Here is a 16,398-nt window from a genome sequence, read left to right as displayed (position 1 = left end):
AATCCTTAAACAAACGAAAGACAGAAACAATTCTTTAAAGACTTCAAAATAACATGATTTCTACTATTTTTTATTTTTTAAAAAATTTTTAGTGTTTATTTATTTTTGAGAGAGACAGAATGTGAGTGGGGGTAGGGACAGAGAGTGAGGGAGACACAGAATCTGAAGCAGCAGCAAAGAGCCTGACTTGGGGCTCCAACTCTTCCATTGAGATCATGACCCGAGCCAAAGTCAGCCACTTAAGTGACTGAGCGACCTAGGCGCCCCTCTACTATTTTTAACTTAAAAAAGACTTAGTCCTTGCTAAATTGTCCAAATGAATTCCCTGACTAGAAATTAAACTTGTTCCTGGTATTTTCCCCATATCTCTAAGGTTTATCAATTTTTAACTTATGCAACAATTATTTACAAATAAACCACATTGAGATTTTATTTATTTATTTATTTATTTATTTATTTATTTATTTATTCATTAATTTATTTATTCATTTTAGATAGAACGGGGGAGAAGAACAGACAGAGAAAGAGAGAGAAAATCCCAAGCAGGCTCTACACTCAGTACAGAGCATGACAGGGGTGGGCAGGGGTTGATCCCATGACCTTGGGACCATGACCTGAGCCGAAATCAAGAGTCAGATGCTGAACCGACAGAACCACCCAGGTGCCCCCAGATATGTATTTAATAAATTAATGTATTGAAAGCTAAATGTACATCACAAGAACTAGGAAATTTAGTTTAAAAACTATACTTTTAACAATATTTACAATGCAACTTTAAAAATATTGTGCTCTGTTCATAGTCTACTTGTGTGGAAAACTCAGTTTGATCAATATTTCTCTTTCAGTTTGATGTTTTCAAACATTTTTGTGTCTTTGCATAAGAGAAATATTATCCATTCTTACCAGTTACTGTTAACTTTCTATTTCATATAAGTTATGGATAAACAAATATGATTCCATCATGGTACCCATGCCCGCAGTAAGAACACAGCATGCACATTGTCCTACTATGTGAAGTCCTAATTTTTCATGTTATATATTTATATTCATTCAAAAAAACTCTGCTCATTTTTTATCCATTGAGCTAATATATAGTTTTCACTTAGATGTAATTTAAGAAAACAAAATTCATGTGGCACCTGGGTGGCTCAGTCGGTTAAGTATCTGACTCTTGATTTCTGCTCAGGTCATGATCTCACTGTTTGTGGGATCAGAGCCCTGCATCAGGCTCTGTGCACAGAGTCTGCCTGGGATTCTCTCTCTCCCTCTCTCTCTGTCCCTTCCTCTCCCCTCAAAAATAAATAAATAAACTTAAAAAAAGGAAAAAGAAAAGAAAATTCATGAAAAATATTAGTGAAAATAACCTTTAAGAAAAGATCATTGGGGCTACTGGGTGGCTCAGTCAGTTATGCACTTGGCTTTGGCTCGGGTCATGATCTTGCAGTTCGTGAGCTCGAGCCCCGCATCGGGCTCTGTGCTGACAGCTCAGAGCCTGGAACCTGTTTCAGGATCTGTGAGTCCCTCTTTCTCTGCCCCTCACCCGCTAACACTGTCTCCTCTGTCTCTCAAAAAATAAATAAATGTTTTAAAACATTTAAAAAAAAGAAAAGATCCTATCCTTTCCACAGTACCCACTAGATTTTTATTTTCAACTTAGTACAAAATAATTAATAAACAATATTAAGCTATCCTTTACAAAGCTACAGCAAACAGACAGTTAACCTGAACTTATTGTACACAAGACGTAAAGCACAGTATTTTTCTATTACCCTAAGCTGCAGAATATTACGTACTTTATCAATATTTTCAGGTAGCTTCAGTATAATATGTTAATAACAACATATGATACCTGAATTAATACTATTATTTTTATCTAACACAGTTTGCAATAAATACACAATTGTTTAATGAACTCATGAATAAACACATAGCATTTTAAACTGAAAAATAATTTTTGAAGCATTCCAAAACAAGATCACATATATTCAATTAAAAAAAAAAATAAATACAACACTGCAACACACAAAACTTCCGTAGCTCATGTAACATTTTTTTTCATTTTCCAAAATACATTTGATCTCAGACATATTTGCTTTGCAAATATTTTTTGAGTTTATGCCCTTTTCATTGCTCAGCCTTGCCTTCACTCATCCATTCATGTATTCAGTAGGTACACCCATGTCAATAACATTCTTGGTCAGATTTTGGAAGTTCAAATGTAAACCAGACTAGAGCTCTGCCTAGGGATCTTACAGACCAGAGATAGCTGGAAGGTTGGGCAAACAGTGGTGATTTTACATCATGCTAATTTCTCTGTAGAAGTACAAAGAGAGATGCTGTCCGGAAAGAGCAAAGAATTCTTCCTGGAGACACAAAGTTTTCAAAGAGAAATTAAGCGTGAGTTGATTAATGACTTTAGGAGAAAAGGAAGGATCAGAAGTATATTTTAAGCAGAAGAAATGGTCATTGAATATGGAGTCTATCTCATTGTAGATTCAAGCGTTTGAACAAAGTGATAGCGTGCCCCCTTTTGGGTGACAAAGAGAATGAAATCTATTTTCAATCAAGAAGCATCTGAGGAGTGACTCTTTTTTCAAAAGTTCCCTGCCCTCTCCTCAGCAGGCAAATTATTTATTGTCTTGGGACTGGCAGCACAACTTAGAAAGAGACAAAGGATCTTGTATACTCACAGCTGGCCCTGGGTGAATAAATAAAGCACCTGTCTGGCATTGTGAGAAGTGTGCTACAAAAAGCAAATCCCCTTCCATGTCAATTGATGAAAGACTATATTTACATTAAACACGGAGTGTGCAGGGCAGAAGAGAATGAGAGTAAGCACCCAGATACAAGTGCATTTCTCAAAACCGCAGCCAGCTTGTAGGGTGAGCACTTAACAGAAGCGAAGTATTCAAATCTTGACGAAAGACAGCCATGACCAGCCAAGACTTTTACGCTAATTAAAAGTGATTTTAAGTGATTAAAATTGATTAAAAGTGCTTATCAGCTTCTGATGAGTGAGGGAAGCTGGCCATTTTTAGTCAAATATGCCAGCATTATACATGCTTACGATGTTACTTATACATCTTACTTACTTATACATCTTACGATGTTCCTGAAGTTTTAAGAAATCTTCAGTTTTGGCAACGTTTCAAAGACAGAACTCAATTATTCCTACTTCCGAAGTTGAGCTAGTGTGTTCTTTTTTTCCTGATCTGTTAGCCCACAAGGTGTAAGGTAGTTTTACATGTCATCTTCCAACTGTAGCTCCCTCTTCATCTACGTTTTCTGAACTGCTCAAAACCTTCCTGCTTTGTGCACCTTCTCTCTAAGACAAATCTGGTTTAGGGGTAGAAAAGACAAAAAAAAAATTTGCACAAAAATTTTGTGAGTTTTTGTAGAATTAAGACGCGGCATTGAGGAAAGCCCAGGCATTGCTCAGTCAGAGTCTCCTTGTAAAAGATCACCCCTTTCAGGATTTTCAAAGAAAGAGAGGCCAGAATCCAGCTGGGGATAATTTAAGACAAATTCTTCACAGTATACAGAAAAGCTAATTTTGCTTTAGCGTTGCACTCCTGCAAGAATGTAATTTTTCTTTGTTTTTCTCCTTTGGGAAGTCTTTTCCAGAAGGGAAGAGAAATCCCATGGCATGCATTAGTAACCTACTTCCAAAAGATGGCAGCAAAGGATTTAGCACCAGGGAATACAACAGGAACATAACCGTTAATATTTTGGAGCTATTTTATTATGCTTAGAGTGATTAAAAATTACATTGAAAAATAAACCACTTTTAAAATATTTTCATGAGGCTTATTGAATGATCAGCTTTTTCCTTATATTAGAATGTTAGAAATTTAGTAGTTTAATGTGACAAGAAAATATAATTTTAATAACTATTTTTAAAAGACTTTGCATAACTGCTCATACCCCAAACTATTCCTGACTCTACCAAACTCAGCCATGGTCATTGTTAATAGTAGCCTTCTTTTCCATACTGTTTTTTCTATTCACATGAAAATGTCCAGGTTACATGTATTCTTCTAGAACCTGATCTTTTCAGTTGAAAATCCTTTCATGTTAATTATAATTTGAATTGTGCATTACTTTATAGTTATACAATTATGTATATTCTAAAATTATTATTAATAGTCCTTTAGACTGTTCCCAATTTTTATGAGCAACTTTGAATAAACATTGGGTCTTTTTATGTATGTATGTATGTATGTATGTATGTATGTATGTATGTTAGAGAGAGAGAGAGAGCACGAGCGGGAGAGAGGGGAAGAGAGAGACAGAAAGAGTCTTAAGCAGACTCCACAGTCAGCACAGAGCCTGACACAGGGCTCCATCCCCCTACCTTAGAAGCATAAACTGAGCTGAAATCGAGAGTTGGCCGCTCAGCCAACTCAGTCACCTAGGCGCCCCTTTAGTTATTTACTTTGGGTAAACTCCTAGGGGTGGTATCACAAAGTATATGTACCTTAACTGGCTTTGTAGTTATTGCCAAAATGCCTTCCAGAAAAGTTTTTACAGCATATGTATAAAAACATAAAGGCATAAGAACAGTTTTCACCTAGATTTATTCATTCATTTATTCATCTTATTGCTCCTTTATAAGATGTGATTTGGCTTGCTAAGTTTTGCTTCTCATTTTATCGGTGCAACTTTATTGTATCTTTCTTTTTTAATAAATTTCAGATATTGGCACAAACTTAAAAACTACATATCCAGTAAAAACATGAACATAAAATATTTTCTTCAGTGTTTAAAAAGAAGCATTAAGGGTTAAAGAAAGGAGAAATTGTTTTAAAATGTAAAAGGAAAAATATTCTTATGTGAGTCAAAGTAAAACATTTCAAATTTCCTTAATTCTATAACTATTATTCCTAGCATTAGGAAGGCACTATTTAATATAGTGCCCTTCAGGAAATCCATTAGGTCACAGGCACTAAAAATAACATAAATTAAAGCTCTTCATGTTTAAAAAAGGCAATGATGAATGCTAAGGTATTACTAAATAGTTTATGTAACTTCAAAGGCACTATATTTGCCCAATCAAGGATTCAGTTTTAGGCATTTTATATACATATGCTGTAGCCAAACTTAGAATAAACTTTCATGAAAACTTTCTACTATGCAAGTTTCTTAACCTTAAAATGAACTTTTGTGACTCCTGAGTAAATATATAAGGTGATGCTTTTATTCCTTGGGCTGGATCCAGATGTCAACTTTTTGTTTTAAACAGCATGTCCATGCAACCCATAATCAACTGATTTTTTTTTCTATTATGGAGAAAGAATAAAGAATGTACTCTATAAAAATCTGGTGCAGGCTTCTTTTTTATAAAATGTTTATTTATTTAATAACAGAGCAAGCAAGCAAGGGAGGCACAGAGAGAGGGAGAGAGAGAATCCCAAGCAGGCTCCACACTGTCAGCATGGAGCCTGATGCCAGGCTCGATCTCATGAACCACGAGATCATGACCTGAGTGGAAACCAAGAGTCAGATGCTTAACCAAATGAGCCACCCAGGCACCCCTGGGGCATTTTCTTATTTTAAGTGTGCCTAAAGTCCGGGTGCCCCCAGACTTCTTTTTTTTCTGCATTATATATTACAATGTCGCTTTTGTTTCTATAATTAAGGCTCACAAAATTTTCCCTTTAGAAAAGCCAGTACTATACTTGTTAATAAGACAAATTTTCTGTATTAGCTTGTCAGTGAATCTGTTTTTTTTTCTTTCTGTTTTTATTGTGTTTGTTTTATTTTACATTTTTTAAAAATTTGTATTCATTTTTGAGAGACAGAGCATGAGTTGGGGAGGGGCAGAGAGAGAGGGAGACACAGAATCCAAAGCAGGCTCCAGGCTCTGAGCTGTCAGCACAGAGCCTGATGTGGGGCTCAAACTCCTAAACTGTGAGCTCATGACCTGAAGCTTAACTGACTGAGCCATCCAGGCACCTCATTGTTTTGCATTTTCAAGTGTTGTGTGCTTGGGGTTGGTAAAATTTTGTGATGTCTGAAAAGTTACAGATAGTACAGACTTTGGATTCTTTTTTTCCCGTTCTTTTTCTTTTTCTTTTCTTTTCTTTCTTTCTTTCTTTCTTTCTTTCTTTCTTTCTTTCTTTCTTTCTTTCTTTCTCTTTCTTTCTTTCTTTCTTTCTCTTTCTTTCTTTCTTTCTTTCTTTCTTTTTCTTTCTTTCTTTCTTTCTTTCTTTCTTTCTTTCTTTCTTTCTTTCTTGTTTGAGTGCTTATGTTGCAAAATCTAAATCTTTTGCAAATTTGGACTCACCTTTTTAAAAAGGAAATCTTGCTGTTTTAGATGGAGTGAGACAATGAAGTAATCAGACATGATTTTGCATATGGTTATATGAACATCAGTTTTAAAGTTTATATTTGAGTATGTTTTAGATTCTTTTAGACAAAGCAATTCAAGAACATTATGTCTCACTTAGAGAGCTCTCGTCTCTAAATGAAGCTGTGGTATCCTGCAAGAATGGAACTTGAATCCTAGAATGCCATAGAAATAATAAAATAATTTTGCTATATGAATGCCTTTGACAATATTAAGGGAAAACAGCTGCTGGAATACTCCCAATGACATAGGTGAAATACATCAACATATGATACATGTTTTCCATTGTTGGGCAGCTTTGTCACAATTTTATTCTTCATACTTAATCAAAATGTGCTTCCCCACTTTCTTTACATTGGTTCTAGTCCTATTCTGCAGAGTTTCAGAGAGTAAATACAATCCTTCATTCATATGATAAAACTTCCATGTTGGAAAGATTTAGCATACTCCCCCTCCACCCCCTTCTCCATTTCCCTTTACTGCTATTTCCCGTAGTTGCAAAAACCCATTACCATCCTGGTTGTTCTTTTCTGGGCAATATAATTCAATTTTGTCCATTAAGACTTGTGTCCAGGTGCTCCTGGGTGGCTTAGTTGGTTAAGTGTCTGACTTTGGCTCGGGTCATAATCTCATGGTTCATGAGTTCAAGTGCCACGTTGGGCTTTTTGCCAACAGCTCAGAGCCTGGAGCATGCTTCAGAGTCTGTCTCTCTCTCTCTGTCTGCCACTCCCCTGCTAGTGTGCTCTCTCTCTCTCTCAAAAATAATTAAAAAAAAATAATTCTTTTTTAAAAAAGAGTTGTGTCTAAAGATAAACAGAATAACATAGATGTGGCTTAACCTAGGCAAAGAAATGATTCCTTTTTAAGGTCTGAACATTGCATAACAGTCTGAGCTTACGTTAACATCTTTCTAGGGTTCCACATTGGTACATGTTATAGACTTGTATTCAACCAGATGCTGTGGTTTTCTAGATACCATATGATTCAAAAGATTCTTTGAACCTAAATGTGGGATTTGATATTTTAATGTGTTAAATAACATTGTCTGGTTGGGGGCATATTTTTTCAATCGTTCAATCTATAGAAAATTTCTTGAGTTCTTATTTTGTCACCCAGCATACAAGTTTTCACTTCTGTATTATCTTTCAATTTAATAAGGATATGTACATGTCACGTGTCCATACAAGTCATTATTAAAAATATCATTGGAACATTTAATTTATCCATATTCATGGATGTCTTTTTAATCAGGGCTAATGCAAGTTGATTTTGCTATTTCCCATTTGGCAGTGGTTTAGAGAAATGGAATCTACTTCTGAGCCACAATCTTCTTTCTCATTCCCAAGGCAGCAATAGCAACATCAGGGCTCTCTTACATTTGGTTCTCTTGTCCTTCAGTAGCATTATATATTTATGTGATAGTCTGTTAATAGGTTCAGTAGTCAAGCAATGTGATTGAAACCTAAAACATTATATAGAAAATCACAAATGTCCAATAAATGTTTAACTGAATGAAGCCCCAGTAGAAATTAATGCCCCATGTATTTACTATAATATGTAGTTTATTATTTCTTTGTGTTGTGATTTCTTGAGAATTGCTTTTCCTTTCTACAAACTCAACACTATCTACTAAGAAGTTGCTATGGCTGATGTCAAAGAGGTTACTGCCTGTGTTGTCCTCCAGGATTTTGATGGTTTTCTGTCTCACATTTAGATTTTTCATACATTCTGAATTTATTTTTGTGTATGGTGTAAAAGAGTGGTTCAGTTTCATTCTTTTGGATGTTGCTGTCCAGTTTTCCCAACACTATTTGTTGGTGGTCGCCTTTTTTCCATTGGATGTTCTTTTTTGCTTTGTCTCCTGAGGCAAGGGAAACGAAAGCAAAAATAAACTATCGGGACTTTCTCAAGATACAAAGCTTCTGCACAGCGAAGGAAACAATCAACAAAACTAAAAGGCAACCTTCAGAATGGGAGAAGATATTTGTCAGTGACATATCTGATAAAGGGTTAGTATCCAAAATCTATAAAGAACTTATCAGAGTCAACACTAAAAAAACAAATAATCCAGTTCAAAAGGGGGCAGAAGACATGAATAGATATTTTTCCAAAGAAGACATACAGATGGCAAACAGACGTATGAAAAAGATGCTCAACATCATTAATCTTCAAGGAAATACAAATCAAAACCAAAGTGAGATATCACCTCATACTTGTCAGAATGGCTAAAATTAACAACACAGGAAACCATTGTTGGCAAGGATGCCGAGAAAGGGAGACCCTCTTGCACTGTTGGTGGGAATGCAAACTGGTGAAGCCACTGTGGAAAACAGTATGGAGGTTCCTCAAAAAGTTAAAAATAGAACTACCCTCAGATCTAGCAATTACCACCCAAAGGATACAAAAGTACTGGTTCGAAGGGGCACATGCACCCCAATATTTATAGCAGTCTTACAAACAGTAGCCAAAATATGGAAAGAGTCCAAATGTCCATCAACTGATGAATGGATAAAGAAGATGTGGTATATACATATATACAATGGAATATTACTCAGCCATCAAAAAAGAAATGAAATCTTGCTATTTGCAATGATATGGATTGAGCTAGCGAGTATTATCTAAGCAAAATAAGTCAGTCAGAGAAAGACAAACACATGTGATTTCACTTATATGTGGAATTTAAGAAACAAAACAGATAACATGGAGGAAACAAAACGAGGGAGAGAAAGGCAAACCATAAAATGGACTCTCAACTATAAAGAACAAACTGAGGGTTGCTGGAGGAGAGGTAGGCTGGGACATGGGTTAAATGGCTGATGGGAACTAAGGAGGGCATTTGTTGGGATGAGCACTGGATATTGTATGGAAGTGTTGAATCACTATACTGTATACCTGAAACAAATATTATGCTTATGTTAACTGACTGGAATATAAATAAAAGCTTGAAGAAAAAAACCTCCTCAACACTATTATATTTAATATATTTCATAAATAATAATAGTTATATAATTATACATTTTATATAAATATATAAGTAATTAATAATCAATACTTAATTAATTTAATTATGCATAATTAAATTATATTTAATTTAAGATGGTTTTGGGGGGCAGAATTACACTATAAAAATTACTATTATCAGACACTTCAAGTATTGAAATATTAAAAGAGATATTATGGGGCACCTGAGTAGCTCAGTTGATTAAGCATTTGACTTTTCATTTTAGCTCAGGTCATGATCTCATGGGTCCTGAGTTCCATCCCCATGCTGGGATCTGCACTGACAGCCCAGAGCTGCTTGGGATCCTCTCTCTCTCCCCCTCTCTCTGCACCTCCCCTGCTTGTGCTCTCTCTCTCAAAATAAATAAATAAACATAAAAAAAACCCAAAAGAGATATTAATAATTTTCTTTTTATTTTGGCAAATAAAGAATTCAAGCATAAAGTCAAAGTGAAGAGAAATAGTCTTAATTAGGAGACTTTGATAGACTAGGCTGACTAAATTTAAAAAATGGAAGAATTTTTTCTTTTCTTTTTTTTTTTTTTTTGAGTATTACATATGAAGTACCCAAAATCCTAGGATAAGCTACATTTCTATTACAGGAAACATTAATAGACATACTTCCATTTATTTTATTTTATTTTTAATTTCAGACATTGAATTATTGATGAGAATATTTCTGCTTGATTTTATGGTTAGACTTTTGTTGCATACACACGTAAAAACATTCAGGCTTTCATAGTTTTGGAATAGGATTCAAATGATTGTTGAATAAGGTCTTTTGTCACTTTGGGCATTGTTTTTATGTTTTGGAGGTAGATTTTGCCTTCTTCCTTCCTTCCTTCCTTTTTCTCTTTCTTTCTTTCTTTCTTTCTTTCTTTCTTTCTTTCTTTCTTTCTTCTTTCTTTCTTTCTTTCTTTCTTTCTTTCTTTCTTTCTTTCTTTCTTTCTTTCTATGTTTATTTATTTTGAGAGAGACAGAGCATGAGAGGGGGAGGGGCAGAGAGAGAGGAAGACACAGAATCCCAAGCAGGCTCCAGGCTCTGAGCTGTCAGCACATTGCCCAACTCGGGGTTCAAACTCAGGACCGATGAGATCATGACTTGAGCCCCGCCAGACGCTCAACCCACTGAGCCACCCAAGCGACATTTTGCCCTATTTCTATCACACCACTCTCACCTTAGTTATTTCTATGAAATTTCAATCCTACTTCCTGTATCCATGTCAGTATAAGGGTAAATCTTGAAAAAGAGGGACTGTAGTGGTGCTTTAATTATGATGATGATGATGATGATGATGATGATGATGATGTTACCATTTTCAGTGTGCATAGAGTCGAGGGGCATGCAAGGAGGACTCCAGGGCGGTTGCCGCCACAGCTCTCCGGAAGTTCACAGAGAACTGGTGGAACCCGCAGGGCAGTGAGAGCCCGCGCAGGGAGCAATACACAGGAATGGATACTTACCTCCCCGGTTCAACAAAGGAGTTGCAAATCAGATACCGTATTTGTGTCCATTTCTAAAATGGAGGTGCTAGGAATATATGTGGAGTGAAAGAACATGAAAACCAGGGAACGCTGCACAGGACGGGACGAAGGAGTGGATGGTGTGCCCGGGGCAGGAGCTGCTTCAAGCTATATCCCTGAGTGTGTGCGAGGAGGGGCCGCATTTTCCAAACTGTGAGTGTGACCCACTTAATGAGTCATCGCATTAATTTGACTGTGATCAAGATTACAAAGAAATTCCTGACACAAACTAGACTAGAATGGTACAAAAATATACAGACATTACAAACTGAAAAAGTATGTGCTATTTCAGAAAGTCTGTGTTCCCATATACATAATGAGTAATTATATATGGGAAATACATCACACATATGTGTAATATATTACATAAGATATAAATATATTTATATTGTAAACACACATATGTTGAGATTATAGAATAAAATATCTTTTTTAGAGTAGGTAGTGGCAAAACATTCTGACAGCCACTGAAGTGTTGAATATAGACTTCTATTTTAAGAAAGAGAATGGGAGGAGAAAGATAAGAATCTCCTGGTTCTTGTGCAACCTGAAAACCAGTTTCCCAAACCATAATACTTAATTTATTCACCATTACTGGAAGACAGCTCCAACTTGTATGACAGCTTTACAATTGGAAATGGACTAAGCCCTCTAAATAATCTTGCAGGGGTCGATACAATGAATAGCAACAAAAATGTGAACAAAAGAGAAATCCAGAATGCCATGAATGTACACCTGCCTCCAAGCCTGCCTTCTCACTCTATTCAGGCAAACCTATGTTTTATTATTACACACACACTGTGTTTTGAAACCACCTTTTAAATAGAAATGTCCTTTCTTCTGATCCTCCCACTTACCGTCATTCAAAACTCTTTCCCACATTTACATCCTCCACAAAAACTTTCATAATTAAGCAAATGCAATGTGATCATTTCTCTCTGTGTATTCACCTTTATTCCTCACTGGCCAGATGTTAAAATAGAGAGATTCCATCATTTAATCTCTGTTATATGTGGGCAGTTACAGAATAAAGTAAAAATGATTCTTGTATGTAACTTACAGACATGCAAAGTTAGGGATATTGTGTGCTGTGTGTGTGTAGATATGATATGGATCTTATATAATTATAAGGGTTTTTTTTTAGTTAAATATTACATCAGGTAAGGGTTGCATGAATTTCCATTTTTGTATTTTTTAGTGGAGAGGGATGAAATTTGCTTAACAGTCTTTTGAAAGGACAGTGCAATAAACATAACAGCTTATCTACTTTTGGATTCTGGTAATGATAGTAATGATGCTAATTTTGTCCTGAAGAATATATTGTTTCGTGAATCAGCTGCCATAATATCCTCCTCAAATACTGCAAACTTAGACAGCTTTGTAATATATTAAAAGTGCATGCAAAAATTATATTCAAAAACAGTAAAGAGGACTGTTTCAACAATTGCGTACGTGTGTGTTAGAATAAATCTGTGAACTCACCTCTGCTTATTTCTTATACCTGGCTTTTTCTTATTGACTTATGGTGGAATATTACTCTTTCAGTAGGCCAAGAGGTTTTTCAAGACTAAATTGAACATTTATGATTCAGGGATGGGGTTAATTGCTGATGTTTCCTTTAAGTTTAGAATATTCTTGTTATTGGATATGTATAAATGGCAGGTAAATAGAGGAAAATAAATCTTTGAAAAACGGAATCAAAATATATTTTAGACAGGAAGACAAGGTAACAAGGAAACAAGGTAATAGGCAAGATTGAAAATCAATTCAGTGGGGCGCGAATATTAAGTAACAAGAATAATGCTGTACAGAACCACACTTGCACCTGTGACTGTGCTCATCAATTCTTGTATATCAATGGGCAGTCAATTTATCAATGGGTATATCAATTTATCAATCTTATAAATATTCTCCATGCCTGTTAACACTAGATATAAACCTATCACGTTTTAGTCATTCATATGAGTACCTCTTAGATTTATGTACCATTTTTGTGTCGTTATTCATTAATTTCCTCCATTTGCTTATTAAATTTGAATCTGTATTTTTTGTTTTCTCTTTTTATGATTTTTTAGTTAAACATCTGTTTCATGCTTTTACTTTCCTTTACATCTTCAATTTCAGTGGAAATGTTGAAAGTAGATGTTGCAAGTGGGCACTACATTCATGTGTCTTGCATAGTGGCATTTTGCTTGTTTTAATGTGTCAATTAAGTTTGGGTTTCGGAATCATAACTCTGTGTTAAAATCTTGCCTCTTCCACTTAATAGCTTTGTGACTTTGGGTAAATTACTCAACGTTTCTAAGTCTCAGTGTCCTCTGCAAACAGAAAAAAATGGAAATACCTATCTCTGACTGCTCTTGAGAAGATTAATAAAGATAAACATGTAATACTTTTATCCTAATGTTAGCACATGGTAAAAAGTCAATAACGGAGCTGTGAATATATGTTTGTATGTGATAAACCTTCCATGTTTTATATTACATATTCCATCACATATTAAGTATTGTATAATACATGCTATATATTCCATATAAACTCCTCCTGTCCCTATTTTATAGACACAACCCAACTGCCCCTTAATAATCAAGATCAATTACTCTCATGTTTGCATGGTGGCAAAAGAAGCCACAAATGGCCAGGCCACAGTCTCAACTTCTAAATGAGACCATTGTTTTATCTCCTGATGGAAGCATTCATCTTTTGGGAAACAACACCTTCACAACAAAAAGAACCTACCATTTCAGGGATGAGAAACACAGAGTCTTCAGGTAATTCATTAGGAATAATAGTAAGATAAGGCTTTTCTACTTCCTCTCTTGGTTCTTGAAACTGGGTACCTATGGGAGAGCCAGTCATAGTATCTATACCGGTTTAATGCATGTACTGCATCATGTGGGAGAGTATCCTATTCTGACCAGTACAATAACTGAGGCTTCAATAATCCTTTCAAGTATACTATGAGGCCAGTCGCTTTTGAGTAAGGCGGGGGGGGGGGGGGGGGGGAGACATGATACAATCAGTGGTCCCATGGGATCAGCCTAGCACATCACATCTGTCTTCTGTAAAAAGTGTTCTTCAGTCAAATGTAGTGCTCTGATGGATACTATGATGGTAAATATGGCATTCCATAAACCTCTGGATGGTGTCTCTGGCAGGGCAAGCTAAACAGAGAAAACAAAGCCGTATACAGAGTAACTATGTATATTTTAGTGATCACAGATCTCAACCTCCTCTATGATAGGTACAGTCTAATAGAATCAAACTGTATAAAAATGGCTGGTTGGTCCTCTCTGCCTATGGTGCCCTAGCAGGGGCTTGAGTTGGTGTCACCTGTTGGAAGGTTAGGCATTCAACATTAACAGTAGTTAAATCAGCTTGGGTGAGGATAAATTTAATTTGATGAGCTCATTTATAACCTCCATCATTGTGTGGATGCCACTTTGAGTGAGCACTGGGATAGCTGAAGAAAGCTGACTAACATTCACAGAACATCAGCTATTCTTGTCCACCTGGTTATTAATATAGTCCTTCTGGCTTTATATGTAGCATTCTGTTAGACCAACAATATACTAAAAATTGGGTCCCATTCCAATGGTCTATCCACAAACCTTCTTGTCATCAGTTCTCTATTTTTTTTATTTCCAAGAAATCATCAGGCATTTCATTAGCTCCTTGTAGAGGAATTGCCGTCCCCCCTTTATTGCACCAAAAGTGAATAAGCGGATTGACTGCCCAAGTTCTGCCCGCTGGAGGATTTTTTCCTCTCACTCTCCTTCAGGAGCTGTAATACTGCAGGTCTACTGCTGACCAACATCGGCATATTGCCTGGTTATTTTCTCTCAGTAACTGGTCATAGGGAATTCCCCAAGTGGTTTTTGTTTAGGTTGAGGACGAGGTTAAATGCAGTTGGAGTAGATGCCACAAAAATATGCAGCTTATGTAAATTTACTTCTGCCTTCAGGGCTTGCGTGAGCCCCAATCTTGCACGAACTGCTTCCGCTTGATAATTGAGTGTTGTTATGTAGCTTCGACTTCATAACTTGGCAGTTTTGACAACAATTCATGTTTTCTAAGATGGTAAGTTTTGATCAGCAGCCAGGTCAGGGGCTCTTTCTCAAAGAGATTAATTATTTGCAGAAGTAAGCATGGTTATGGGGTCTTTGCCATGGGTTCTTTATCAAGACTTGCCAGAAGCTCCATATAACCTATCTATTTGCCTCAGATTGGAGCAGCAAACTCACTTGTTTTACACGTTGCTTCCAAAAATACACAGAGAGCCACCCAACAATACCTTTTTTTTTTTTTTTTTTTTTTTTGGTGGTAAGGGTTACAGGATCCAGCAACATATCTTTATGTTTGAAGGTAACATCTCAATATGTCTAGCATATATGGAGATAGAGTGGTATTCCTGGAGACCTACCACTTATCCTCTTGTATGCACAAGTCTTACCAAGATATCTAGGATATTTGCCCCTTCCTGTTCACAAGGTACAAACAGCATGGATTTACCAATATGGTGGACAATAGTGGATAATTTGTAAGAAGGGAAGCCTATCAATTATTTTGAGGACAAGATTACAACAGAAATAGATCATATATCCTTAAATTAAAACAGAGAAGGCATGGTGTGCTCTCTGTCATGGTGTTTCCCAGTGGTTTTTGCTAAGCAATATGTATTTTTAAAAAGATTCTTAATGTGGGGCAGCTGGGTAACTCAGTCGGTTGAGAGACTGACCCTTGATTTCGGCTCAAGTCATGATGCTGGGGTCGTGGGATAGAGCCCCATGGTGGATTCTGCTGAGCATGGATTCCGCTTAGGAGTCTCTCCCCCCACCTTCCCCTCCCCCACTCACACATGCACTTTATTTTTCTCTTTCCCTTTCAAAAACAAAAAAGGGTTCTAGGGGCATCTGGGTGGGTCAGTTGGTTAAGGGTCCGGTCATGTTTGGCTCAGGTCATGATCTCTCAGTTTGTGGGTTTGAGCCCTGAATCAGGCTCTGTGCTGTCAGCTGGAGCCGGGAGCCTGCTTCATATTTTGTCTCAATTTCTCTCTGCCCCTTCCTTTGCTAGTGCTCCATTTCTCTCTCCCTCAAAAATAAATAAACATTTAAAAAATCTTTAAAAAAAGGTTCTTAATACTCAGTAGCTTCAAACAATGCCTCATGAGCTCTATGGACTTCTGTCTGTAATGAGATCACATCTGAAACAGAAGCTGCAGTTGGAGTCACCACTTGATATAGCTATAATAGACCACTGTTGTTGTTGCTGTTGTTGTTGTTATTATTATTATTATTACTATTTTGAGATAAATCTGTCTTCCACACAGACTTAATAGGTGAGTTAACTGAAGACTCAACAGGACTCACTACTCCTGTACCCTTCTAGTCTTGGGGGAATGCCATGATATTTATAATCACCTCAGATAGGCGGTACTTTTTTTAAAAATTTATTATTTGAAAAGGAAGATCTGTTCCAGGGTTACCTCTTAACCCTTCCTACCACAATCACCCACAAGCTAGTTT

The sequence above is a fragment of the Acinonyx jubatus genome, chromosome B1 (assembly GCF_027475565.1).
Source record: "Acinonyx jubatus isolate Ajub_Pintada_27869175 chromosome B1, VMU_Ajub_asm_v1.0, whole genome shotgun sequence".
Classification (NCBI taxonomy): domain Eukaryota; kingdom Metazoa; phylum Chordata; class Mammalia; order Carnivora; family Felidae; genus Acinonyx; species Acinonyx jubatus.
The sequence above is the reverse complement of the archived record's forward strand: the minus strand, read 5'-3'. Positions refer to the sequence as shown.